Source organism: Papio anubis, chromosome 3 (genome assembly GCF_008728515.1).
Source record: "Papio anubis isolate 15944 chromosome 3, Panubis1.0, whole genome shotgun sequence".
Taxonomy (NCBI): Eukaryota; Metazoa; Chordata; class Mammalia; order Primates; family Cercopithecidae; genus Papio; species Papio anubis.
The window spans coordinates 30,831,427-30,859,409 of record NC_044978.1 but is presented as its reverse complement, the minus strand read 5'-3'; the positions used below and the strand labels follow the sequence as shown (position 1 = coordinate 30,859,409).

The 27,983-nt window shown below is 39.5% G+C and overlaps 1 protein-coding gene and 1 long non-coding RNA gene across 9 annotated transcripts in view; one reads left to right on the top strand and one right to left on the bottom strand.

The window, feature by feature from the left end:
- The window catches only part of RXFP1 (relaxin family peptide receptor 1), a 130,999-nt gene that overhangs the window by 5,415 nt on the left and 97,601 nt on the right, over positions 1-27,983 (top strand). The window lies entirely within an intron of this gene.
- Positions 1-27,983, bottom strand: part of LOC116274125 — a 148,873-nt gene that overhangs the window by 44,249 nt on the left and 76,641 nt on the right. The window lies entirely within an intron of this gene.

Genomic DNA, 27,983 nt, shown 5'->3' with positions numbered 1-27,983 from the left:
TCTGTCTCTTTAAATTTAACTTCTCTTTTGATTCAAAAGAAAATTTGGGAATGTAGTGTAAGTTGAGAGCTCCAAGTTCTCATCCTTCCACGCCTTCCCCAGGAAATGAGGGCATAAACATTTGCAGCAAAGTTTGGCAAGCCAATTCCTGGCTACATGGTGTTAACTGCATGTTAGGGTGGGGGAACACTTGTCAGGGACCCCCTGAAATAGCACCCACAGCCAGGGTTCACCTTGAGTTTAGCCCCTCACCCAGGCTTCACGTAAGTGAGAATTTCCTGGGCACACAGCAACGGAAATCAACAACCACGCATAAGAACAAATTCTTAAACCTCTGTAAATGCCCCATGGTGGTTGTTTCTCCGTGTGTTTGTTTTGTTTTATTTTGTTTTTATATCCACTTTCCTGTTACGGGAAAGGCGATGTGATATCATGGAAGACACCTAACCTAAGATGCTTAGCTGCACTACCATGTACCAGTTCTATGGTTTTCAGCAAATGATTTACCTCTTCTGAGCATGTGAAATGGCAATCAAATCCTTTACCCTGTCTACCTCTCAGACCTCCTGTGTTCCGTTCTTTGTTACAAAAATTACCTCCTGAATCTTCACAACAACTCTATTATGTGGATACAATTAAGCACACGAGGTAGGACATTCAGTGCCTTGTCACAAGACTCGAGCTAATAAATGCCAAGATTGGAATGCTTTCAAAGCCCGTGCTCTCTCCCCTAGACCATGATAATTCTCAGTAGCCATAATGTGTATAAATGGGCTTTGAAAACTATGAAGCCCGTTACAGACGTAAGCAACTATTAGTCATCCTTTCAACCAAAAATACTTATGCATGCCAGAGCAGTGACCATGCTTTATTCACCTGTCTTATTAAAGTAAGTATGGTCCCTGCTCTGAAGGGATAGAATGGAGAAGACCGCAAGTTGATCTAAAATTCAATTCAATAAGACAAGTGCAAAAATTGAGGCCCACACAAACAGAGGTGACATTAAGACTTAGAAAAGATTTCCTTTTAGCCTTAAGAATTTTTCACTCTTTAAAAATCCTTCTGTCCATAGTCTAATTAATCGTATTGTGCCAATGTTAATTTTTTAGTTTTGTAATGTACTAAAACTATGTAAGATTAAGGAAAGCTGGGTGAAAGCTGTATAGGACCTCTCTATACTATTTTTTCAACTTCTTGTAAGTATGTAATTATTTCAAAATTCATAATTAAAAAGCAATCCCCAGGACAACTTGTATTTTAAGTTATTATCAGACAATGCTTTGTTATTTCTTAAATGATTTCACTAAGCAAAACAATTCTTTGGGGTTTTTTTGTTTTTGTTTTTGTTTTTTTTTGAGACAGAGTCTCGCTCTGTCGCCGAGGCTGGAGTGCAGTGGCCGGATCTCAGCTCACTGCAAGCTCCGCCTCCCGGGTTTACGCCATTCTCCTGCCTCAGCCTCCCGAGTAGCTGGGACTACAGGCGCCCGCCACCGCACCCGGCTAGTTTTTTGTATTTTTTTAGTAGAGACGGAGTTTCACCGGGTTAGCCAAGAGCAAAACAATTCTTTTACTTAATGTTTTAGATAGGCAGGGAACAAGTGAAAATACAGGAAATAGAAGGAGTTCAAACATAAGCTTGATCCACTTTAGTATTTTGCCAAGGACTGGCCCAGCTTAGTAAGGTCCTCACTTTCAGACTCCTAGAGACACTTACCAGGCTACCTGGCCTTTGCCAGTACTCTCATAACTTGTAACAGTTTTCTTTTGTAACTATGAACAAGAGAAAAGGAAGAGACAATTCCAGAACAGACCGTTAGCTTGGTTAGTACATGGAAAAAGAGAATGTGGGCATATTTATCCAATTCCAAAAGGTGGGAGAAAAAACACACCAATATGCAGACCACGGAGGTATACTGTATTCCACCTTATACTTTGGGGGCGGTTGGGTTTTTTTAATTTGTATAAATTTATGGGGCATGAGTGCAATTTTGTTACATGCCTAGATTGCATAGTGGTCAAGTCAGGACTTTTAGGGTATCCCTCACCCGAGTAACATGCATGGTACGAATTAAATAACTTCTCACCACCTTATATTGTGGGGGCTGCTGGCAATTTTGTATTGTTTTTACTATGTATTTTGAATCATATTTTTAAGTTTCAAATGGAAGGAAAATTAATGAATCTGTGCAAATGCACCCTGATCTACATAAAGGGAAATTATTATGTTTGTGAACTAGTCTTTCAAGCACAGGTTCACACATTAGTACAAACTTGTTAAACTAAAATGCCTGGAGTTGAGTATTCTAGTTAGGTTTAACTTTTTGTCTGAAAAACTGTAAGCATTTAGACCATTTGATTTCAATCCTTATGTTTACAGGTGTAGTTGTTTTTCTATTTCCCATTTATTGAGAGGTCTCCATGGATGAGGAACAATGTAAGTGCTTTACAAACATGATCTTATTTTATTCCTATAATAGCCCTATGAGATATTCTCGCTTTACAAAATAGGAAACAGAGAATGAGAAATATCTGGTAGCATTCCTGGCACCACTTCCTAGTAATGATGCAAAGGGGATTTGAATCCAAGTCTATCTCCTTAAAAAAGCCTATGCTGTTAAACATGATTCGATTCTAACACTTTCTTAAATTATAATATAGAATTTAAAGTGACCTTAACAGACCCCTGACCTAGCTCACTGGCCTTCAAGCAAGTTAGATCTTTCTCTATTTTAGATATTAATCCATAAGGAAATGTTGACCAGTCCAAGGTCTCAAAGCTGGTAAATCCAGGGCTTCTACCACCTACAGTGAGGGCCTCCCCATCCAAGGCAAATTCAACAAATCCATGCTAGGAGTTTTTATATCTCCTCTTATGAGCTGGTGCTATCTGCTTTGTATACATTCCTCAGTGTACACCAACAACTGATGAATTAGTGTATGTCAATAATTTGAATATATAGAAAGCACTTTTGTTTGCAGCACATGACACTTAGCTATACATATAGCAAGTGCCAATAAATATTGACTTAATTCCTATGTTAGCTTACCTCTCCCTCCTCCTGGATATTTTATTAGCCCCACAACCCCAACAGCTCTATTTCCTGCCTATGTGTAGTGATCCAATACTCTTTCATCTTTTTAAATTCTACAGCTTCATCTATTTCTGTGATCAGAACAACAAGGACCCACCACTAAACCAAAAGCTCTTTCCTTCTTTGGAGATAAGCAGGGGCAAGTTGTGAATATTTCAAATTTAGGTTTTGTTCTCTATCACAACAAAAATAAATATCAAGTGGAAAAAAGGACAGTGTAAAGTGAGATATCGTGTTGTTCATGTTAGAACTTGGTATTTTCCTACTAAATAACTGTATTTTATAGCAGCCTGGGTATTATTAGATTTGTTAAATAGATTCATTTTATAATTATTTCAGTACTACCTAAATTAACTGGGTCTCCTTATTTCTTCAGTCTTTTATGATAATGAATATGCCTTTTGGAAATCATCAATGTTTTCTTTTTTTTTTTTTTTTTTGAGACGGAGTCTGGCTCTGTCGCCCGGGCTGGAGTGCAGTGGCCGGATCTCAGCTCACTGCAAGCTCCGCCTCCTGGGTCTACGCCATTCTCCTGCCTCAGCCTCCCGAGTAGCTGGGACTACAGGCGCCCGCCACCTTGCCCGGCTAGTTTTTTGTATTTTTTAGTAGAGACGGGGTTTCACCGTGTTAGCCAGGATGGTCTCGATCTTCTGACCTCGTGATCCGCCCGTCTCGGCCTCCCAAAGTGCTAGGATTACAGGCTTGAGCCACCGCGCCCGGCCATCATCAATGTTTTCAAAAAAAATCTGGGAGTTAATCTTTGGGAATGGTACTCTTGGGACTTTTCACCAGCTGCTCTAGGCCACCTGGAGCCCTTGCCTCTGGCCATTGTGCCAGCAACTCTTTCCACCTCTCTCTCACCATCATTCTTCCTCAACTCCTCCTCCCAGATTGCTCCAGGAACTCCAGTTCTCATTGAGTTCCAGTGCAGATGGACACAGCTCTCTCTCTCTCTTCTTAGCTCCTGTTTCCAAATGCAATCCTACGTCTACGTTTAGACAGGGTGCTCAGTTGAACCAAAATGTTACCCACATGATTAGGTACAAATGAAACAGAGATAATCTGATATATTCTTTAATAGTAAGATTCACACTTAAAAAAACAAAAAGCTATTGAGATTTTAAATAATTATTTTGTTAGAGGATTGAGTATCCACTTGAACTGAGAGGCCATGTAATTATATGAGTTATTCCATTGATTAAAACATATAGTTGATCAGGCGCCATGGCTCACGCCTGTAATCCCAGCACTTTGGGAGGCCAAGGCGGGAGGATCACTTGAGGTCAGGAGTTCAAGACCAGCCTGGCCAACATGACAAAACCCTGTCTCTACTAAAAATACAAAAGTTAGCTGGGTGTGGCAGTGGGCACCTGTAATTCCAGCTACTTGGGTGGCTGAGGCTGGAAAATTGCTTGAACCCAGGAGGCAGAGGCTGAAATGAGCCAAGATCATGCCACTGCACTCCAGACTAGGTGACAAGAGCGAGATTCCATCTTCAAAAAAAAAATATATATATATATATATAAAAATACATATATATGTATAGTTATATATAAAACTATAAATATATATATATATGTATAGTTATGCTGTTGTCTCCTACTAATCTTTTCCCTTGGTTCTCATCTAATTCATTTAAGGAAAAATGAAGTTTCTTTTTCCACTTCCCACAGTCTGATCCTCGAGCAAATTGCTATTACTTAGACAGTTTCTATTTAATGTCGCTCAAGTACTATTTTTAATTTCAGTTTCATAAAAAATCAGATTTTTTTGAGTTGGAAGGTAAGGTAAAGCTATAAAGGACAACATCCTCATTTTTCACATAGAAAGAAACTAAGGCCATATAGCTGTGTTCCCTTTAGTTTTCAGCTCCTTATTCTTAATTCACTTTTAAAAGTGGGTCTCCAAATTTCATATGTAGGACAAAAGGGGCAAGAAATATCCAAAGGGTAAAATATCACTTGAAAACAGAACCTAGACAGAAATTATTAAAATAAATTTATTATCTACCAAAATCCTAGCCTCAATGATTAAGACTTTGCCACTACACTAAGTTAGTATAATCCCTCTTCACATACCTACCTTGTAGAAAAACATTTAAATCATTCTCACAACCAAGGAGAGAAAGGTTCTCATGGCCCCTGCCCATCACCATGTTTGCAGCCAGGCCCAGAGGAACTTTAATGAAAGGGACTTTAAAAATGCTTAGAGTAAGGCGGGGGGCAGTGACTCATACCTATAATCCCACACTTTGGGAAGCCAAGGCAGGTGGATTGCTTGAGCCTAGGAGTTCAAGACCAGCCTGGGCAACATGGCGAGACCCCCATCTCTACAAAAAATACAAAATTTAGCCCGTCGTGGTGGCAAGCATCTGTAGTTCCAGCTATTCAGGAAGCTGAGGTGGGAGGATCGCTTGAGCCTGGGAGGCAGAGGTTGCAGTGAGCCAAGATGGTGCCATTGCACTCCACCCTAGGCAACAGAGCAAGACCCTGTGTCAGAAAAAGAAAAAAAAAAAATGCTCAGAGTAAGTCAACACCCAGTGGATGTCTTCACTATTAATATCTCCTCTCCAGTCCATGCTCCTATCCTATTCCCCAGACAATAGAGTCATCTCTAAAGATGGCAGCCCTTTTCATCACATGCCATGCAAATCATGAATTTGGCTATTGGGGTCACCCCTCTAAGGTGAGAGAGGCTTCATGTGCCACAGGTTGAAAAATGAGACTGAGCATTGCTACAGCAGAAGAAACTTTGCCAACTTCTCAGGAGTAATTTATAGGCTATCAGAATTTATCAGACATTTCTAGTGTCCAGAGAAATGCCCTCTTTTTTTCTGGGTGCCCCAGATAATGTAGGCACCAAATACCTGTGTGCTTCACTGCTCCCATAACCTCTTCCTTCCCACCAAAAAAGAGTGCCATCTCTTCTGTCTTTCTGCCTATGCAGGTGCCAGAGAGGGCGGACAGTGGAGGCCCTGGTCGTAGGGAGTCAAATATCCCTAAACTTACTGTTTTCTTCCCTCTCCCCACTCCAGCACACACAGTTTCCTGAGACAGAGTAACATGTTTCAATCCTCACCTTTGTGGGGATTGAAAGGACACTCACAGAGCAACATAGAGCATCCTCACTGTTACGTTAAACAACCCCAAGGTATTCATTCCTGATATGGTGAAACATAAATCCCACACTGGTTGTAAACTCTGCTATCATGAAAGTCTGATCTCTTTTTTCGCTTGCTTGTTTTGTTGTTTATGAGACAGGGTTTTGCTCTGTGGCCCAGGCTAGAGTGCAGTGGTGTGATCACAGCTCACTGCAGCCTCAGCCTCCTGGGCTCAAGTGATCCTCCCACCTCAGCCTCCTGAGTATACGATACTACAGGTGTATGCCATGATGCCGGCTAATTTTTGTATTTTTTGTAGAGATGGGAGTTTCACCATGTTGCCCAGACTGGTTTCAAACTCCTGGGCTCAAGCCATCCACCCACCTCAGCCTCTCAAAGCTCTGGGATTACAGGCATGAGCCACTGCTCCCAAACTCCTTCAAGTTTTGATCCTGCTACATGCGTGGTTTCTCCTCCTTTGCTTCTCTCCCACAGATTGTCTATTTAGTGCCAACTGGACTCCCTGAAGCTTTCCCTTTCCTGGCTAAGCAACCTAGATACTGGCTTCCAGTTCTAATTAACCAGTTCCTCTTTCTCCCTTAGTGCTTAATTTATCCTTCCTATCTGAATAATTCTCTGTATTCCTTAGTCTCACCACACCTTCTGACAAAATACTCACAAAGAGAAATCTCCTGTCTTGGTCCCAAATCTTGCAACCCAAATTCTTATTTCTACTCATTTCCCTAGTAAATACTTCCTCCTCATGAATGAGGACTTTCATAGGGAATAGCTACCTGTTAAACATACTATTTGCAGATTATAGCCCTCCCTCATTTTGCAGTTACCTGGGTTCATGGACATTTTTGGTCGATTTTTTTCGGTGTTGTGTAAATTGGTTCGAACAACTGATCCTAATAATACAAGCAAGTTATGACCCTGCAGATTCCTGTAGTTGTAGCCATTTAAACAGATAAATCTTACTTTACAGAGTTTAAATTAAAACAGTATAAAATAGAACATGCAAATAGATATGAAATGACAAATTTTGAACAAAATTTATGTGTGTGTGCCTGGATCTAGTGAAAGAAATCAGATAAACTGCCCTAGGAAGCTTTTTTGGAAGCTTTTCGCAGGCACATATTGCAAGTATAAGTTAATGAAAATAACTGTTCTCAGGTGCATCACACATTGGCTTCTGAGATACAGCACAATCCACTCTGCCATTGTCTTCACTCATAAAACCTCAGATTCTTTTTATCCTCTTCTCTCACCCTCTGTTGCTCACCCCAGCCTTTTGATATTTTAATGGGTTTTTCCCAGAGCAGGCTAGAAATGTTTGATTCATTTTCAATGGTCCAGAAGATTTGCCGTTTTTACTTTCTCAGTTGTGGCTGATTTGCTGGAAATTGCAAAACTGCCTCATGGTTTATAAATGTTTCTACTTTCTCACACATTTCAAACTTAGACACAATGACATCATCAGTCATGCTTTCTGTTAGCTTCTTAACCTCCATTTAACCTCCCTCTTTGTGTTAAGATCAGGAGAGGTGGCCAGTTTAGGAAAGTCAAATTTAGATTTTTATTTCTGCCCTTCTAATTGCAGTCGTTACCCCTGATCCTGTGAACTTGCGGCACAGCAGTTTAAGCTCCCTGGACAGGAAAGAGGGACTGCTTTGGTTTGTTGATATTTTCTCAAACACTGAGCATTTGTCTTCAATGGTGATCCAAAATAATGTGGCAAGTCATTTGTCTATCAAATCCATTTTAATGGGAAAAATCTGTACAAAGCTTTTTGTAGCGCTTCTGGCTCTTGGGCACCTTTTTTCAAAGTTCCTATGCTAGTAAAAATAGCAGGTTCAATTTGAAAGCCCCACGCCCTCTTCTGTTCTTCAATCCCCTAGAGGCTTTGAGTCTTTTTTGAGACAGGGTCTTGCTCTCCTGGCCCAGGCTGGAGTGCAGTGATGCAATCTTTGCTCACTGCAAACTCTGCCCCCTGGCTCAAGCAATCCTCCCAACTAAGCCTCGCGAGTTGCTAGGACTACAAGTGTATGCCACCATGCCTACCTATTTTTTAAAAAAATTTTTATAGAGAGGAAGGCACACTACATTACCCAGGCTGGTCCCAAATGCCTGGGCTCAAGCCATCTGCCTACCTCAGCCTCCCGCAGTGCTGGGATTGAGCCACTGCACCTGGCCTGCCTTTGACTCTTCACTATTTCTCTCTCTTTGATCCAAGGCCCCTTGGCCTCACTCTCTGCCCCTCTGTTTCCTCAGTCACTCAGCCCCTCACTCCTGATCCACTCCTGACACACACGTTCCCCTGCTGCACAGGGTCATCTCGAACACAAAATTTACTTCTAATTTTTTCAGGAGAATCCACCCTTCGGTTTTTGTCCTTTTTTTCCTCAGAAAGCATGGGGTTAGGGAGGGGTTCAGGGAATAATAACAAAGGTAATGCCAGCATTCTCTGACATGAAGTTTGAGGGTAGAAGGAAGTGTTATAAACTACTACACACACACACACACACACACACACACACTTTAAATCTTTTGCCATCATTAAGCATACCAAATCCAGGTACGATATATAGTGTAAACATTTTCATGTTTATAGACCACAAACTTCAGATGTGCAAAAATTACATTTTATGTTTCTATGACTAAAATTCAGAGCTCATGACTCCTACATAAAATAATAGAACATTTAAATTTGCTAATTCAAAGTAGCTTGGTTTTAAAATCAGGCACTTTTTCTTTAAAATGCAATCTGGGTTTGGTTGTTTTTTGTTTTTGTTTTTGTTTTTACATTTGTGGGTATATGAGCAGGTTTGTTACATGGGTATATCGTGTGATGCTGAGGCTTAGGCTTCTAATGATCCCATCACCCAACTAATGAACATAGTGCCTGATAGGCAGTTTTTCAGAATTTGCCACCCCCTCGCCCTTTTGGAATCCCCAGTGTCTCTTGTCTCCATCCTTTTGTGTGTGTTTACCCATGCACCCAGTGTTCAGCTCCCACTTATAAGTGAGAACATGTAGCATTTGTTTTTCTGTCTCTGAGCGAATTTACTTAGAATAATCACCTCCAGCTACATCCCTGTTGCTGCAAAGGACATGATCTTTTTATGGCTGTGTAGTATTCCATGGTACCATATTTTCTTTATCCAATCTACCGTTGGTGGACATATAGATAGATTCCATATCTTTGCTATTGTGAATAGTGCTGTGATAAACATATATATGAGTGGAGGTGTCTTTTTGGTAGAACTGTGTATAAAATACAATCTCAATCACTTAGGAAATCTTACCTTCTCTACCCTTTTACCCTTCTGACCAACAGCATCTGATTTCAGTGACAGCTTCACAAACATCAAAATTGAGGAGGCAGGTAGACAGGTGAACATCTCCAGTCACTTTGCCAGCTACTCCTGACTGTTAACTCACTCTGGCAGGGATGGGTGACACCAGCACCCATCAAAGCATTCAACGACTCTTCCACATTGTTCTCCAGCTAATCCACATGCTTATCACCAAAGACCGCCACCACCATCTGCTCATAGCCTTCTCAGGAGAGCACAGAAGCCCTCAAGTGTCCTTCCTCACCTATTGGGAACTCAGGCAGATTTGGGGCTGACAAAGACTCTGGGTCTAGCTCACCCATTCACCATCGCCTCCCTCACATCAAGACCCTGCTTCTCCTAGAGACTTGCCCTTTCATTGAGCTGGACTTTAGGATTCGAGACAAGAATCACTTCTGCTTAGGCAGTCCCCTAAATTCTCTTAGCAATTTCCACCTCCTCCCTCCCTCTACAGTTTTAATACCAAAGGGACAGGGTGCTTCCTTCTCACATTTCACTCTCAGCAGATTCAGGAAAACTGCTTTGAGGGCATCATACATACTTAACCCTTAACTCTCTCTAGAGGTTGTGGAAAGACTGGATGTTCTGTGTCCTTCATCACTGGATCTTAATGTTCAAGACCAATATGGTAAATAAAAGAAGTAAATAAAAAGAAAGAAAAAATATTCGTCTCTCAAGCACCTGTCTTTTGTCATTGAAAGCCATGACTCTAAAAAGCTTTGGAATTTAAAGCCAAGAAGCTGAGGACTCTAGAAAGTTTTTTTGTGTTCTGCCTTCCCTGAGCAATAAAGTACAGTCTAAATTTCTAGTTTTAGTGGTGGAAGAATAAAAAGGAATAACCATGAAGGAAGCATACATGGACATACCCTAAAATCAGTAATTATAAACACAAAGCCACAGTAATTAGAAATAATCATTATAATGAAATACCTTAGTAAGAGATGCACTCTTTTTATTTGCAAATCATATCATATCAAATTTTTAGCTATTTCCCAACACTGTAAAATAGACACAAGTGAATGTGTATATTTACCCTTACTCTCAAGAAACTTCTATAGGAGAATCAGAATTTTCAAAACTTGCCTAATGATAGATAGGGTTAGTCTATCTTTATTTGGTCATTTATTTTTTAAGTCACACACAAAAAATGTGCTTACCCTATTTGGATTCTAACTCAAATATCTTGGCTCAAAATTCTGTACTCTTTCTGATACCAATTTTCCCTACTTTTCTATTCTGTTGCCCATAGTGGTTCCTCATATTTCACTTATACCTGCCTTTCATGTAACTTTTGTTTTTAATCTCTTTTCCCTACACTTTTCTATATGTTTTTTTCTATTGCTTTAATCAACACTAATCACAATATTATAGATTAAATACCAGTGTATAAAAGTGTTATTCAAAGTGTGAAAAATCCCAAATTATTAGGCATATTTATTAAATTTCTCCCACAAATTCTTTCTGATGCAATGTCTAAAACAATAGAATGTGTAATAAATAATTGGTAGGAGTAAAGAATAGTCTCACATGACACTCTCACCCCCTAGAAACTACTCGATCACATTCTTCTCTAATTAGTCTCCCAGGGACCTACACCACTTTTAAATTTATTCTGGGGAAATTGCGGCAGATTTTTAATGTATATTATAATGTGCTTTATTCTATGTACTTAGATACACAAAGTGTTCTAAATCAATGTTATGATATTCTGATTTTTTTTTTTTTTTGAGATGTTTCATTCTTGTTGCCCAGGCTGGAGTGCAATGGCGCGATCTTGGCTCACTGCAACCTCTGCCTCCTGGGTTCAAACGATTCTCCTGCCTCAGCCTCCTGAGTAACTGGGATTACAGGCATGCACCACTAGGCCCGGCTAACTTTGTATTTTTATTAGAGACAGGGGTTTCTCCATGTTGGTCAGGTTGGTCTTGAACTCCCAACCTCAGATGATCCACCCACCTCGGCCTCCCAAAGTGTTCAGATTACAAGCGTGAGCCACCGTGTCTGGCCTTATTCTAATTATTAATAGGAATTATTTACATTATTAAAGTTATAGGTAAGAGTCGTTAAATTGTTAATGTTTTGGTTAAATGATAAGCACTCATAAATGTTGTCTGATTAGATCTTCACATGAACCCTGAAAGGTAATGTTTTCTCACCTTTCCAGAGAAATTTAGAAATTTGTCAAGGTCATGGGCACATCAACACTTAGTCCAGAACTCGAACCTAAGCTTATCTGATTCCCAAGCCTGAGTTTTTTCAGTCACATACAAACACCAAAATCAAATTCTCTCTCATTTTTATTATTATTACATATAATAAGTAATTTCTATTTTATTACATATAATAAAATAATGTATATTGTTATATTATTAATATATTACATATGATAAAATATTACTATTATAGATAATATATGATAAAATGATTTATAATTATATAATATTTTATCATTTATATCTCATTTTATAAGATGAGAATTCCTATTCCCATTAACAGGTAAACAAGCTAGCCAAGCAAGCTGAACTGGTTGCAGATTTGCCATGTTTTATTTCCCAGGGAGAGGAGAGAAGGGCACTGCAAGGACGGGTACAGCTTGCGCAAGGTCATGGAGACAGGAAAGGACATGGCAGGCTAAGAACACGGTGAGAAGTCTGGGGTAGTTTAAGAGGAGGGCTGAAGCAATGCTTGGAGATGAAGTTAGAGAGGATCACCAGAACCAGATCATGAAGGTCTTTGTAAGCTACGTGCCAGAGTTAGGATGGTAGTATATTAGTAATTCGAATCCAGGTTTTGCACAAAATGGAAGTAACTCAGGCAAATTACCAAAAATGGGCTACAATGTGAGAAACTGAAAGCAATCCTTAGAGAGGGCGTGGCCATTGCACTTGAGTCACTGGAAAGATACAGGCTATGACCAAGTCGAATCAGCTACTGGTTTTCACAAGGAAGTAACTCAGGCAAATTACCAAAAATGGACTAAAATGTGAGAAACTGAAAGCAATCCTTAGAGAGGTCGTGGCCATTGCACTTGAGTCACTGGAAAGATATAGGCTATGACCAAGTCAAATCAGATACTGGTTTTCACATTGTTTTCCTAGGACCTTAATACATTTTTTAAATATTTTCTCCCTATTCCTGTCTATAAAATACACAAAATATGTGTGGAACACACTACAGAATGTTTGTTGAATACCCTGACTGTGATAGGACTGGCCTTTTTGATATTGCACTCCACAGATATCCGACTATTATCTCATTTTTCATTCTCAAGAGTTTGATCTAGTCTGTGTTGTGTTTTCCGCACTTCCTATTTCCCTTGTGTTATTTTCCAACTCACTATTTTCTTTAACTCTGGAAAGCCCTCTTATCCAGTTTGCAAATAAGGCAATAAATAAAACATAACAGAAAACATTACCAAAGACTCATACAATAATGGACAATGGATGGACAAAATACTTATACACAGTTATTTGAATCAAATGGAATGAACTCATTATTTGGAAGTACATACAATCTGTACTCTTTAATCAATCAGTAACTTTGCAACACAAAGGTTGTTAGAAAGTATCAGTCAACAGATTTAAGAGATTTTATTCAGCAACTATAACCTCACAGCAGTAGAAAATAGCACATAGACAAATAATTGAAAATATTGTGTTTATAGGACCAAGGCCTAATACCTCTAAGAATATAATTTTACTCTCTCTATTTTAATATATTTACATTTTAATCAATAGTACTACCCATGATATGTTTAATGCATGGGTGTAAATTCATTACTTTTTCTCATTTGTGTTTTCCTTTATAAAGGACACCTTAAGAGTATGATGAAACAGTGCTGAAAGTTTAAGGTGCATTATGGGAAATGCATCAATCAGCAATAACTTCAATATCCCCAGCAGACTTTAAATTTCCCTAAGAATTGCAGAACCATAGACATGCTATCTAGAGAAATAGCTTGCTCAGAACACCTTTAAAATAAGAATACATTCAATCATTCTTGTGGGTAATTATTAACCCAAGTATTGAACTGTAAGAGATACCTGACTTAAAATAGGGTCTTTTTGCAAATACTGTATACATTATAAGCAAACCATTGTTAATGCCTTCTAACATGACTAGAAATATTATAACTATAGGTCACGGAAAACTATAGTTTTAATACACATATGAAAAGATTAGTGGTTTACCTTCAACTGAACGAAGTCATATTCTTCCACTGGATAAATTCTTTTCTGGCATAAATTAGATGCATATTTGGAAACTCGTATTAACTGTTTCAAAATAACATAGCCAGGAAATCATATACACTTTGGAGTTGCAATATTGGTGTACTAAATAGGGTTTACACTTATGAGCTGAAAGAATTCCATACACATGGAATGCACAAAGTTTTGTTTACTGTTTCCAAAAAAAAGTAACTTCTATGCCAATTTGTGAATTTATATTAGGCTGGTACAAAAGTAATTGTGGTTTTATGGCAAAAACCCCAATTACTTTTGTACCAACCTAATAGAAACCTAGCTAAACTAGAAAAATAGCTGTGTTCACTTGATTAGTACAGATATATGCTCTAGAATCTAAATCTAAAATCCAACCTCTCTTTAGGATTTTTAGCAATAGTTGATGACAAACTACAGCTGTGGGAAATATAGCATTATCCCCACCACTGTGCTTACTGGTGAGCTAGTCCTCATTTGAAATATTTCTCTTTTTATCTCTTTCTTTCCTTAACTATCTCTTCCTTTCATCCTTTCCTTCCCTTTTTCCCCCCAAAAAACAATTAAATTTTCTTAGTCTAGTTGTTTCACAGACAAAATCTGTAGTCCCTAGAGTTTCTATGGGGCAGGTAAAGGGCTTACGTCCTTTGAGAAAACAAGGTCTTGGTGGCAGACTATGTTAACATCAGGCCTGAAATGCCCTTGGGGGATATTTATAGAAATTGGGTCTTACCTGGCTGACAACAGAGTCTGGAGAAAAGGACTACTTTCTATATGCATTAAAAAGAACTTCATGGCCGGGCGCGGTGGCTCAAGCCTGTAATCCCAGCACTTTGGGAGGCCGAGACGGGCGGATCACGAGGTCAGGAGATCGAGACCATCCTGGCGAACACGGTGAAACCCCGTCTCTACTAAAAATACAAAAAAAACTTAGCCGGGCGTGGCGGCGGGCGCCTGTAGTCCCAGCTACTCGGGAGGCTGAGGCAGGAGAATGGCGTGAACCCGGGAGGCGGAGCTTGCAGTGAGCTGAGATCCGGCCACTGCACTCCAGTCTGGGTGACAGAGCGAGACTCCGTCTCAAAAAAAAAAAAAAAAAAAAAGAACTTCATGACACCATTATTTTAAAATACTCTTCTAAGTATTTCAGACACACGGACAATTATTCATTCTTCCTTTCCTTCAATTTTGTTTTACTTCCTACAATATGCCAAGCACCAATACAGGCATCAGAAATAAATGATGGACAACTCCAGAAAGATCCCTCACCTATGGGAATTTATAATCTGGTGGTGATATTTAAATAACAAAAAGTAAACTAATAAACAAGATATCTCAAAGAGTAATAAGTATTGTGAAGAAGGAGAAAGTAGTGGAATAGGATAGTAACTAGCAAGGAATTTAAAGGGATAGAGGGATAGATAGAGGGATCCCAAGCAGTCTCCCTAAGAGAGGGATACTTAATGCCGAGGCTTGAAGAGTGAGGAACAGCCCGCCTTGTAATGATCTGAGGTAAGAACAATGCAGGCACTCACGTAGATGAAACAGCCAACTCAAGACTCTAAAGTCAGACCAAACCTAGCACATCAAGAGAGGACAGTGTTTGTAGGTCAAATTAAGTGAGGGAAGAAAAGTGGAAAGAAACCAAGTTAGTGAATAGGATTGGCCCATTTATGTAAGGTTAAAAGGTAAAGGTTTAAAGTTTGGATTTTATTCCAAGAACAATGGAGTCTCAGTAGAAGTTTTAGAAGAAGACACATTAATGATCTACTTTAATTTTGAAAGATCCCTCGGGCTGCTGTGTGGAGAACAGGATGAAAAGAGGCAGGCATGGAAGCAGGAAGTCCAAGTGAGAGACAGCTGCAATTAGACATGATGGCTTGCACTCTGGGGAAAGAAGCAGAGATGAGAAATTGACTCATTTCAGATAGTCAGGTGCTGAAGGATTGCAAGTGGGAGGCGATGGGCTAAAAGAATTCTTTGTTCCTAAAAGATGAGAGAATGCAAAATGAATTGTGAGAGAGAAGCCAAAGGCATTTTTTTTTTTTTTTTTTACGGGGAGAAAGAATAGGGGCCAGGCGCAGTGGCTTACGCTTGTAATCCTAACACTTTAGGAGGCCAAGGCAAGCAGATCACCTGAGGTCAGGAGTTTGAGACCAGTCTGACCAACATGGAGAAACCCTGTTTCTACTAAAAATACAAAATTAGCTGGGTGTTGTGGCACATGCCTGTAATCCCAGCTACTGGGGAGGCTGAGGCACTTGAACCCGGGAGGTGGAAAACAGGTTGCGGTGAGCTGAGATCGCGCCATTGCATTCTAGCCTGGGCAGTAAGAGCGAAAAATTCAATTCTAAAAGAAGGGTGCTTCCTTCTACGTTTCATAGATGTGCATCCAACCCATGTATTGTTCTAACGAGATGAGTACAGATGGGCAGGTGAGCAGGGGCCATTCAAAGCATGCCCAGGTGGCAAAAGCATTAAGAGAGTATGATGGAAGAGGGAGAAAATGAGTCATTCCTCACTACTTCACCCTGTGACCTGAATTAGCAACCATCTCCCACCATGGGAGGCATTAAATTGAGATAGCATCATGGATAGAAAGAGGAAGTTAGGCAGTTGGCAACACAAACTACTTGCTCTGTTCATTAAAAGACAAACTGGAAAGGTTTGGAGATGAGGGTGCTCTACAAAAGATGAAGAGTATTAACTAGTTCCTGATATACATTTATAATAAAAGAAAAAAGGCATATGTAATATCTACTTGATATCAGAGAGGGTCTTAGCATCAAATTAGACAACATATGCTGCTTAGCATTTCAGATAGTATTTGGCCCATGGTGCTTATAATTTCATGGATTGATGATTGATTGGATGGTGTGGAATCTAGGAAGTATATTTTTAGTACAGTCATTAGTTACAATAGAACTAACCGTGTCCAGTAAAACCTTGTCTCAGACTCTAACAGCCTCTAACTGCCTTTGAAATTGTCCTTTTGGCTAAAGATGGAAAACAAAAATCACAGATTTCAAGTCATAAACACACAGGTGGAGTGGAATGAAATATCTGGAAATACCTTGACCTGGAAGTTAAGAGCAATGGGTTTAGAAAAAACGGGAAATTGTCATCTAGTACTGAGACTTCTGTGAAAAGTAACAGTGAGGAGATTTTGCACATCCATTCATTTTATCTAATCATACGAAACAACCTGTCAGGGGGTAGTTACTGTTACCAGAAAGGGGGTCCCGATCTAGACCCCAAAATAGGGTTCCTGCATCTCACACAAGAAAGAATTTGGGGTGAGTCCATAAAGTGAAAGCAAGTTTATTAAGAAAGTAAAGGAAGGAAGAATGGCTACTCCATAGGCAGAGCGGTGGCATGGGCTGCTCAGCAGCTTATACTTATTTCTTTCTTTTTTTTTTTTTTGAGACGGAGTCTCGCTCTGTAGCCCAGGCTGGAGTGCAGTGGCCGGTTCTCAGCTCACTGCAAGCTCCGCCTCCCGGGTTTACGCCATTCTCCTGCCTCAGCCTTCCCGAGTAGCTGGGACTACAAGCGCCCGCCACCGCGCCCGGCTAGTTTTTTGTATTTTTTAGTAGAGACGGGGTTTCACCGTGTTCGCCAGGATGGTCTCGATCTCCTGACCTCGTGATCCGCCCGTCTCGGCCTCCCAAAGTGCTGGGATTACAGGCTTGAGCCACCGCGCCCGGCACTTATACTTATTTCTTGATTCTGTGCTAGACAAAGGGTGGATTACTCATGAGTTTTCTGGAAATGGGGCAGGCAATTCTCAAAACTGAGGGTTTTTCCCCTTTTGGGACCATATAGGGTAACTGACATTGCCATGGCATCTGTAAACTGTCATGGCCCTGGTGGAAGTGTCTTTTAGCAATCTAATACATTATAATTAGCATATAATGAGCAGTGAGAAGCCAGAGGTCATTTTTGTCACCATCTTGGATTTGCGGGGTTTTGGGTGGCTTCTTTACCGCAGCCTGTTTTGTTATCAAGGTCTTTATGACCTGTATCTTGTACCAACCTCCCATCTCATCCTGTGACTAAGAATGCCTAACCTCCTGGGAATGCAGCCCGCTAGGTCTCCACCTTATTTTACCCACCCCAATGCCTCTGACATTAGTAATTCTCCTGTTCCAGAAGAAGAAACTGAAGTTTAAGAAGGCTGTACAAAGCCCACAACAGTACATCTGGGAATGTCTAAGAATGACCCTCCCTGCCCTGCAGCAGCCACACTTTAGCCTGTGCTGTAAACATGCCATTCAGGTGTGGGGAGCACACATTAGGGATTGCTGTTGTCTGAGGTGGTGGCAATTCCAAAAAGAAAGGCAAAAGCAGGAAAACACAGTATTCAAATTTAAATCAGCCTCTTTGATTTTGCTGAATAATAAGTAGTTGTATGGAAAAGCATTAAAATTAAACTCACCGGCAAGTAGATGTCATTAACAATATAATAGCCACCACAGCAATCCTAAAAAAAAGAAGCAGTGGCCACTTTTCTGTAGTCTGTAGACAGCAGTCAGCCAACAGTCACTGCCCTGGACTGCCCTTGATGGCATTCAGAGTCATGCTTTTTGTTATTTTCCCATGAAAGGTTAGATCCCCACTATGCATCATGTCCAGAAAAACCTTGTCAAACTCTCAAAGTCTCTAAATGCCTTTGAAATTGTCCTTTCGGTTAAAGATGGAAGAAAGAAATCACAGATTCCAAGTTATGAACACACAGGAGAAGTGGAATTAAATATCTCATAAATAATATTACTGGCCATTATAAGTCTTTGTGACTTATACCCAGAATTCTCAGAGAGCTTCACGCACGCGCACACACACACACACAGTGTCCAGGGTAATTTCATATTTACTCAAAAACTGTGTGAGTATACACCCAAATTCTAGGTAGAGGGGGTGTCACATATTCTAAAAATAGTGGCAATTTCAAAACTTGGAAACCCTTTCAGCTCCAAGTCTAAAAGATAAAAATAGGCCGGGCGCGGTGGCTCAAGCCTGTAATCCCAGCACTTTGGGAGGCCGAGACGGGCGGATCACGAGGTCAGGAGATCGAGACCATCCTGGCTAACACGGTGAAACCCCGTCTCTACTAAAAAATACAAAAAACTAGCCGGGCGCGGTGGTGGGCGCCTGTAGTCCCAGCTACTCGGGAGGCTGAGGCAGGAGAATGGCGTAAGCCTGGGAGGCAGAGCTTGCAGTGAGCTGAGATCCGGCCACTGCACTCCAGCCTGGGCGACAGAGCGAGACTCCTTCTCAAAAAAAAAAAATAAATAAATAAATAAATAAATAAATAAATAAATAAAAGATAAAAATATTTCCTAAACTTGTTTTTTAAAAATATTTTATTTTGAAAATTGTCAAACATACACAAATATTAAAAAAGTAGTACAATGAACATCCATATACCTTTCACCTGGATTCACTCATAGTTAACACTTTTCCCCATTTACTTTATCTCCCTCACCAAACATACATACATATTTTTTCTTGCTGAGTCATTTGAGACTCAGTGGCAGACATTATGACCCTTCACTAAGCACTTCAGCATGTATCTCCAAAGAGTTACAGTCTCTTAGCCCCCATACAATTACTAAATATAATTACATTGAAAAATAATATTATTTAACTGAAGTCTATATTTCAGCAATCGTCTCAATTACATCCTTTATGAGGGGTGGTGGGGGAATGATGCTTTTCTTTTTTGTTTTTGTTTTTTTGAGATGGAATCTCACTGTGTCACCCAGGCTGGAGTGCAGTGGCACGATCTCGGCTCACTGCAATCTCCACCTCCTGGGTTCAAGCGATTCTTCTGCCTCATCCTCCCGAGTAGCTGGGCTGGGACTATAGGCAGGCGCCACCATGGCTATTTTTTTTTTTTTTTTTTTTTTTTTTTTGTGGTAGAGATGGGGTTTCACCACATTGACCAGGCTGGTCTCGAACTCCTGACCTCATGATTTGCCTGCCTTGGCCTCCCAAAGTGCTGGGATTACAGGCGTGAGTCACCGCGCCAGGCCCAGAATGATGCTTTTCTAATCCAGGCTCCAGTCCAGGATCACACATTGCATTCAGTGACCACAGCTGTATAATCTCCTTTAATCAGGAAACAATGACATTGTGAGAATTGAAGAATATGGACAAGTTGTTCCATAGAATATTCTTCAATTCAGGCGTGTCTGATGCAAGCATACTTGTACATACCTAAAGTAGACCTTTTGCAAACCCAAGACTGTTATAAAACTTACCGTAAAAATACAGCAAGGAAAGAAAGCTACATGTTATGTTCAGGGACTAGTCTCCCTTTAAAGTGTCTCCTTAGATTTGCATCAATTTTTCTTTAAAATTATGACTCACAGGACTTCCTACTTTTGTATCTCACTTATTCCTCTAATTGTTGTCAGCCAGTCTTCAAACAAAAACATCACATTTATCTATCCTGACTAATTTTCCAAGTCATTTCAAAAGCCATAAGCCTAAACCCCACACCTTGCCTTCAGCTTTTGGCGATCATTGCAGGGTTCCTTTACTTAATTTCAGTTCTTTTGCTCCTTTCCGTAGTAGAGAGTCTGTATTGCTGTGTTCATCAGTCCTTCTGTATCAGTTAGAAATGCATCATAAGTGCAACAATGAGAAGGACCAAGCAACAGTGACTTAAACAAATAAGAATTTAAGAATTTTTTTTTCACATAAACAAAGTCCATATGGACACAAAGAGGGGAACTACAGACACTGGGTGGGGCCTACTTGAGGGTGAAGGGTGGGAGGAGGGAGAGGAGCAGAAAAAAATAACCATTGGGTACTAGGTTTAGTAACTGGGTGGCAAAATAATCTGAAAATAAACCCCCATGACATGAGTTTACTTATATAACAAACCTGAACATGTACCCCTGAACCTAAGAGTTTAACACACACACACACACACACACACACACACACACACACACACACACACCCCAGAAGTAAGTGCTTGCTGGCATTGCAGCAGCTATTCAGCTATGCCCTGAGGCTCCTAGGTTCTTCCTACCTTTCCCATTCGTCTATTCTTCAGGCACTGGTTTTTATGTTACATTGACTCCTAATAGATGGAAAGATGGCTACTGTCGCTCCAGACATCGAGTTCATGTTCAAAGCAGGAAGAAGGGGAAGAGTGATGTAAAGCAGGATTCTCCCCCCATTATCAGGAAAGCAATGGCTTTTCCAAAAAATTCCCAAGAAGATTTCTAGTTTTTAGGTCTCATGGTCAGAATTGGGTCACACAGTCCCACCTCACTGCCAAGGAAACAGGGAAAGCCAGAAACAGGAGTCACTTTATTGCTTGGGGCAGTCACCTCATGTAATGTGCAGAACACAGTGTCCCTACAAACAAGATAGGGGTTGTATTAACAGGAAAATGGGAAATGGAGAATCGGTAGGCAACTAACAGTTTCCCTGAGCCCTCCCAGTCAGTATTTATATTTATTTATTCCCTACTTGTCCATTCCATTTCATATTTTTTCTCAGTTTTTCTTCATTTATCTTCTTTCCCTAGTATTTCCTCCTGAAGAATGAAATTTCAAACTATTTTTTATTAACACTCCATCTCCCACCTAGAATCAAATAATATTACAACAGCTGGTACTGCCCCTTCTTTTGACACAGAAGTAAACCTAAAATCCAGTAAGACAGAGTAGCATGCCAAATTTGCCCATCAATTTAATGGCACATCCAAGAATAAAGCAAAACTCTACTGAATACCAATATAGTAGTATCTGCCTCTGAGGATTCTTGATACATATTTTTGCATTCTGCCCTGTTTGGTCCATTTTGTCCCTACCTTGGGAATTTAAATATAAAGATTCCCATGAGGTTGGATCAGTTCAGCTGTTTATTTCTAGAAATGTCTATAAAGAGAAAAACTAACAAGAGAACCATCTTTTTATTGTTTTAATTTACTTCGTAAATATAAATGAAGGAGAATCTAGAACCACTGTCTTCATTGGAAATCATTGTTCCAAATGAACCACGAGTCTGAGTTTGTAAAGCTGCCGTCTCCAATATCTCTGTTGAGAAGTATGTCTATTTACATACATAATGTCTGTTGCTGACCTTGTGGGACAATAACTTGGAATGCCCTGAGCCACACAAACAGAAAATACTCTGATGAGATAGCATCTCATCCTTGCCCTGAAGGATTTCAAAAGAGGAACGGCCTACCCAGAATGGACACGGTCATAGAGGAAGTAAGTTAGAAGCTATAATTGACCTTGATCTTAAAGGGTGAGATCTAAATAGGTGAAAAAGAAGATATTCAGGAACACTGCCATAAGTCCAAAAAAGAGAGGTAGAAGTATCAATAACCTTTCAGGGTTCATAAGCAAGTCTATATGGGGAATTAGTAGAGGCCCATTGGTTAAGAACACGTGTTCTGGAATCAGACAGATCTGCATCTGAATCCCATTTCCACCACTTACTGGTTCCATGATCTCCAAGCAATTTATTCCTCTATGCTTTAGCCTCCTAAACTATAAAATCATGATAATATTAGAACTTACTTAATGGAGTTTTATGAAGATAAAGTGAAACAAAGCATGCAAAGTGCATAGCCTGGTGCCTAAAACATATTAAATGCTCAAAAATATGAAGAAAAAGAAAAAAAAAAAAAAAAAAACTACTGACCAAAGTGAAAGGAGTCAATGTAACAGACTATTCAGTTTTAAAACTAGGTTGTGGACCTAAGTGTTCATCAACAGATGATGGATAATGAAAATGTGGTATATATACATAATGGAATATCACTCAGCCTTTTAAAAGAAAGAAACTGTCATTTGTGACAACATGGATGAACCTAGAGGACATTATGCTATGTGAAATAAGTCAGGCACAGAGAGACAACTATTGCAAGATCCTGCTTATATGTAGAATGTGAAGTAGCCAAACTCATACAAGTAGAGAGTCGAATGGTGAGTACCAGGGTCTGGGGGAAAATGGAGAGATGTTGGCCAAAAAATGTGATTTCTTACACTTCTCTTTGTTGCACAAGTGCAACAAAGAGAAGGACGAAGCAAGTGACTGAAACAAATAAGAATTAAAAAATAATTCCCAGAGATCTGTCGTACAGCATGGTGACTATAGTTAGTTAATAATGTGTTATACACTTGAAAATTACTAAGAGAGTAGATTTTAAATGTTCTCACCACAAAAAAATGATAAGCAAGTACAATGATGAATATGTTAATTAAGTTTGATTTAATCATTTCACAGGGTATACATATATCAAAACACCACATTGTACACCATATATATGTACAACTTTTACTTCTCAATTAAAAATAAATATAGGCCAGGCACTGTGGCTCATGCCTGTAATCCCAGCACTTTGGGAGGCTGAGGTGAATGGATTGCTTGATCCCAGGAGTTCAAGACCAGCCTGGGCAACATAGTGAAACCCTGTCTCTACAAAAAATATAAAAATTTAGCCACGTGTGGTAGCATGTGCCTGTAATCCCAGCTACTTAGGAGACTAAGATAGGAGGATCGCTTGAGCCCAGGAGGTCGAGGCTGCAGTGAGCCAAGATCATGTCACTGGTTACTCCAGCCTGGGTGACAGAATGCGACCTTGTTACAAAAATAAAGAAAGAAAATTTAAAGTTTTTTTAAAAAATTTTAAAAATTAAAATTTAAAAAAATATATAAAGAAAATTTTAAAAAATAAAGACACTCAAAAAAAAAAAGAAAAGTATGTTGAGACCAGTTGGGGACACTTTGACAACAAGGCTAAAGTGTCACAAAGGAAGTTATTAAAAACGTGTTATCAGACGTGAGCTAATACAGATCAGAATCACAGTTGAGGCAGTAGGCATGGAAATAAGGTGTGAAATGGAAATGCTGTTAAGAAGAAATACAACTGCCCTTAATTTAGCATTTTTATTTCTTGGCTGCACTACCAGCATAAATCAATAAAACTGACTGTTATCGCACCAGTAAGTAGGAATAAAATGTGATAGTTGGATAGTCAAGAAAAGAGTTTTGTCATAGTTTGAGACAGATGCTAGAAATGTATAAGTACAAAATTCATGGCTAGAAATGTATAAATATGAAACGTCAGACACTTTATGTATTGGGAAATAGATACATTTATTCAATAAATGCTTACTGAATGTGAACTTGTGATTATGACAACATCTTACTCATCTGAGAATTACTTATCCTAGACCCTCGAAAACTTTGATATTTCAAAACCTAGGCATTAAAAAAAGGGAAAACATCCCGTCTTGTTTTAGGCCCTCATTCAGAGCTTATTTGCTCACTTTCACATAGAAATCTAACATGTCCAAGTAGCTATGTTTTTGGCCACAGCAGTTTCAAGTTACAAAGTAGAAATGGGAATTAGAATAATGAGACTACAGAGGCAGACAAATTAATGATAGTAGAAGCAACAGCTGGTAGAAAATTGTGATGAAAACTATAAAAAGTTGGTAAGAGTCTGTGACAAAATATGTAGGACAAAAATGCCCTCAAAGGGCCCTAAAGGTATCACTGCATTGTTCAGCATGGGAACCCCAATTTACAACTAAAGGTTAATGTTCAACAGATTTCCAAAACTTCAAAAGTAAAGCTAAACACAAAAATTATATAAGATGGCTAGGTGCTATGGCTCACATCTGTATTCCCAGCACATTGGGAGGCTGAGGCAGGAGGATTGCTTGAACCCAGGAGTTTGAGACCAGCCTAGGCAACATAGCAAGACTCTGTCTCTACAAAAATAAAAATTAAAAAATAGCCAGGAGTGGTGGAATGCTCCTGAAGTCCTGGCTACTTGGGAAGCTGGGGTGGGAGGATCACCTGAGTTCAGAGATTTGAGGCTACAGTGAGCTCTGATCATGCCACTGCACTTCAGCCTGGACAATAGAGCAAGATCCTTTCTCTTAAGAAATAACAATATCAGAGACACCAGTATGGAAATTTTTTGACAAGTTTTGCTAAAAAGGAGAGATAGGAAATGGCAATATATAAGTGGCACGGATAATTGAATCAAGAAAATATTTTTTGTTTTGTTCTGTTTTAAGAAGGGATACACAAAGCATGTTTTCAGGGAATAAGCTAGGAAAGAGGTAAACATTGATGATACTTAAGAGAGAAAGGGAGAGTTGCTAAAATGTGTCCTGAGTAGGAGAGAGGGGATGGAACTGGAAGCTCAGGTGAAGGACTGATATGGGACAGGGGCAAAGACAGCTCATCCATAACAACAGCAAGGAAGCAGAGACAGGAGGGTGACCCATGGAGAGATGCACTTTGAGGATTTGTACAGGTACAAGGTAGGCCATCTTCTGGAAGGTCTTATTATCTACTTTCAGACGAGTTAAGTCAGAGGATTTCTTTATGGCTAGCTCTTACACAGAAAGGCAGGGGAAGGTTGGAGTCATATTTCTAGGTTTTATGGCTGATTTGGGGGGAAAGGGATTCTAGTTTCTATGGCCTGCCTTGGAGGAGGAAGGGGGATAGGAGAAAGAAGGGCAGGAGAAGGTCAGAGAGAGACTTTACTTCTGAGCCCCTTCCAATGTCCTCCAGTTCAAAGTACTCAGTATGCTAAAGTGCCATACTTTGGGATATCACTTTCTAAGCCCCAAAAATGGCACTGAATGGTTTCCCACTGATTATTCACCAATGCTTTGTTTGGGATTTTTCATCCTGGACACTGTTGACATTTTCGGACAGATAAATATTTGTGGGAACTGCCCTGTACATTGAGGAATGCTTAGCAGCATCCTTGGACTCTACCTACTAGATGCCAGTAGCAACCCCCAAGTTGTGACAATCAAAAATGTCCCCAACCACTGCCAAATGTTCCCCAGGTCCAAAATCATCCCCATTAAGAACAACTAGCGGCCGGGCGCGGTGGCTCAAGCCTGTAATCCCAGCACTTTGGGAGGCCGAGATGGGCGGATCACAAGGTCAGGAGATCGAGACCATCCAGGCTAACACGGTGAAACCCCGTCTCTACTAAGAAATACAAAAAATAGCCGGGCGAGGTGGCAGCGCCTGTAGTCCCAGCTACTCGGGAGGCTGAGGCCGGAGAATGGCGTGAACCCGGGAGGCGGAGCTTGCAGTGAGCTGAGATCCGGCCACTGCACTCCAGCCTGGGCGACAGCGCGAGACTCCGTCTCAAAAAAAAAAAAAAAAAAAAAAGAACAACTAGCTTAGTCCCACCTTGTTACAAAATATCCAGAGAAAACTAATATTACAATTCAATGATTTTTTATATATAGCTAAGAAACCATATTTTTACACTCTTGAATTATCTGTAAATAACATCAGAGATTTTTTTAATTATTAAAGGAATACTCACTTTTTAAAAACAAGTCAAATTTTTCCTAAGTATATAAACTGAAAGGTAAAATCCCCACTTTCTTCTGCCATTTTTGGTCCACTTCCCAAAGACTACCACTGTTGGCAGTTTTTTGTTAACATACCGTAAGCTTATAAACATTAGCATATGTGTCTTTTATCTTATACAAATAAGAGCAAACTATATAGATTATTCTTCAACATACTTTCTGTAACTTAGTGATATGCCTTAAACAACTTATTATATCAGTGGATATAGAGCTACTTCATTTTTCGAATTGTTGAACTGTATATACCTGTGCTATGAATTTATAGTTCTGTAATTGTACCATATAATTTATTTTTAAATCCTCTATTTATAATCATAGTTTGTTTAATTTGTTTCTGGATATCTGAAATCATTATTGGTAGACCTGATTGAAGATAAAAATTATCTTTAAAAATAAATGAATCAGCCTGGGCACGGACCCTCACACCTGTAATGCCAGCACTTTGGGAGGCTGAGGCGGGTGGATCGCTTGAATCCAGGAGTTCGAGACCAGCCTGGGCAACATGGTGAAACCCCATCTCTACTAAAAATACAAAAATTAGCTGAGCATGGTGGTGTGCACCTGTAATCCCACCTACTCGGGAGGTTGAGGCAGGAGAATCGCCTCAACCCAGGAGGTGGAAGTTGCAGTGAGCTGAGATCACACCACTGCACTCCAGCCTGCACAACAGAGTGAGATTCTGTCAAAAAAAAAAAAAAAAAAAAAAAATGAATATAGGGAAAGTTTGTCTTTGTGTATGGTTTCCTTTTTGGTTTTCTTTTGTGTTTTGTTGTTTAATTTTACTTCCTAACAAGGCATTTTAGCAAATTATTTATACACTTTGAGACTGGGGGCAATGATGTAAAAAAAAAATACGTATATTGAATATTTTTCATAGATTGTAAGAGGATTTCAAATGCTGGAAATAAGTTATAGAGTACAATTAAACTCTTAGTGCTTGAAAAAGTCATAGCTGTACAGAAACACTATAAATATTTTAATTAGAAATGATAAATATTTTAATCTGATTCGCTATTGTAACCATGTTACTAGCTATATGTATCTCATAATATCATGTTGTAAAGCTCCAATATACACAATACTTTATTTTAAGAAAATAAAGTAAATCTGATGCTTGGTGCAAAATATTTTAATTAAATGTATCAATTACAACCTATTACTTTATTTTAGATGTAAGTAAACAAAACTGTGACTGCACTGATTTCAGAGCAATGATGTTAACATTTTCCATATTAACATTTAATGTTGTTACAGAATGAGGGTTATAGTGTTACTGAGTTGTTGTTTACTTGAGTTCCCTAGACATAAACTGTGTTTTTGCATTTCTGTCGGAATCTGTAAGAGAGTAAAAAGCTTAGTTTATTCCATTCAATGATAAGTCACTAAGAACTTAGTTCCCAAGAAATGTTTACTGAAACCTTAAGGTTTTAGCTCTGAGACAGGAATTTATGATTTGACTATAACTCAGGTCAAACTATGTGTCCCCCCAAAAATGATAACCGGCCATAGCATAGTCACCTTACTGTATGAAAGGGTGCAATTTTCTCAAAAGCACATTATAAAAATATTTCACTGTACTTGCTCTCTGGCTTTGGTCTTCGAATTACATTGGGAACCAAATAATGTCAAAGAGAAAGGTGCAATAGCCGCGCACAGGTTACAGCATTTTTCCTTCTCTGTGCGCCACTCACACAGACCCCATGAAATGCAGACAATGTGCACAATTCTATAGTCAGAGGGAAATGATTCATCCTTAGAAAAAGAATTTTCAGAAGGAAAAGAAGATTTAAATGCTTCATTTAAAATGTTTCTGAGTTTTGACAAAG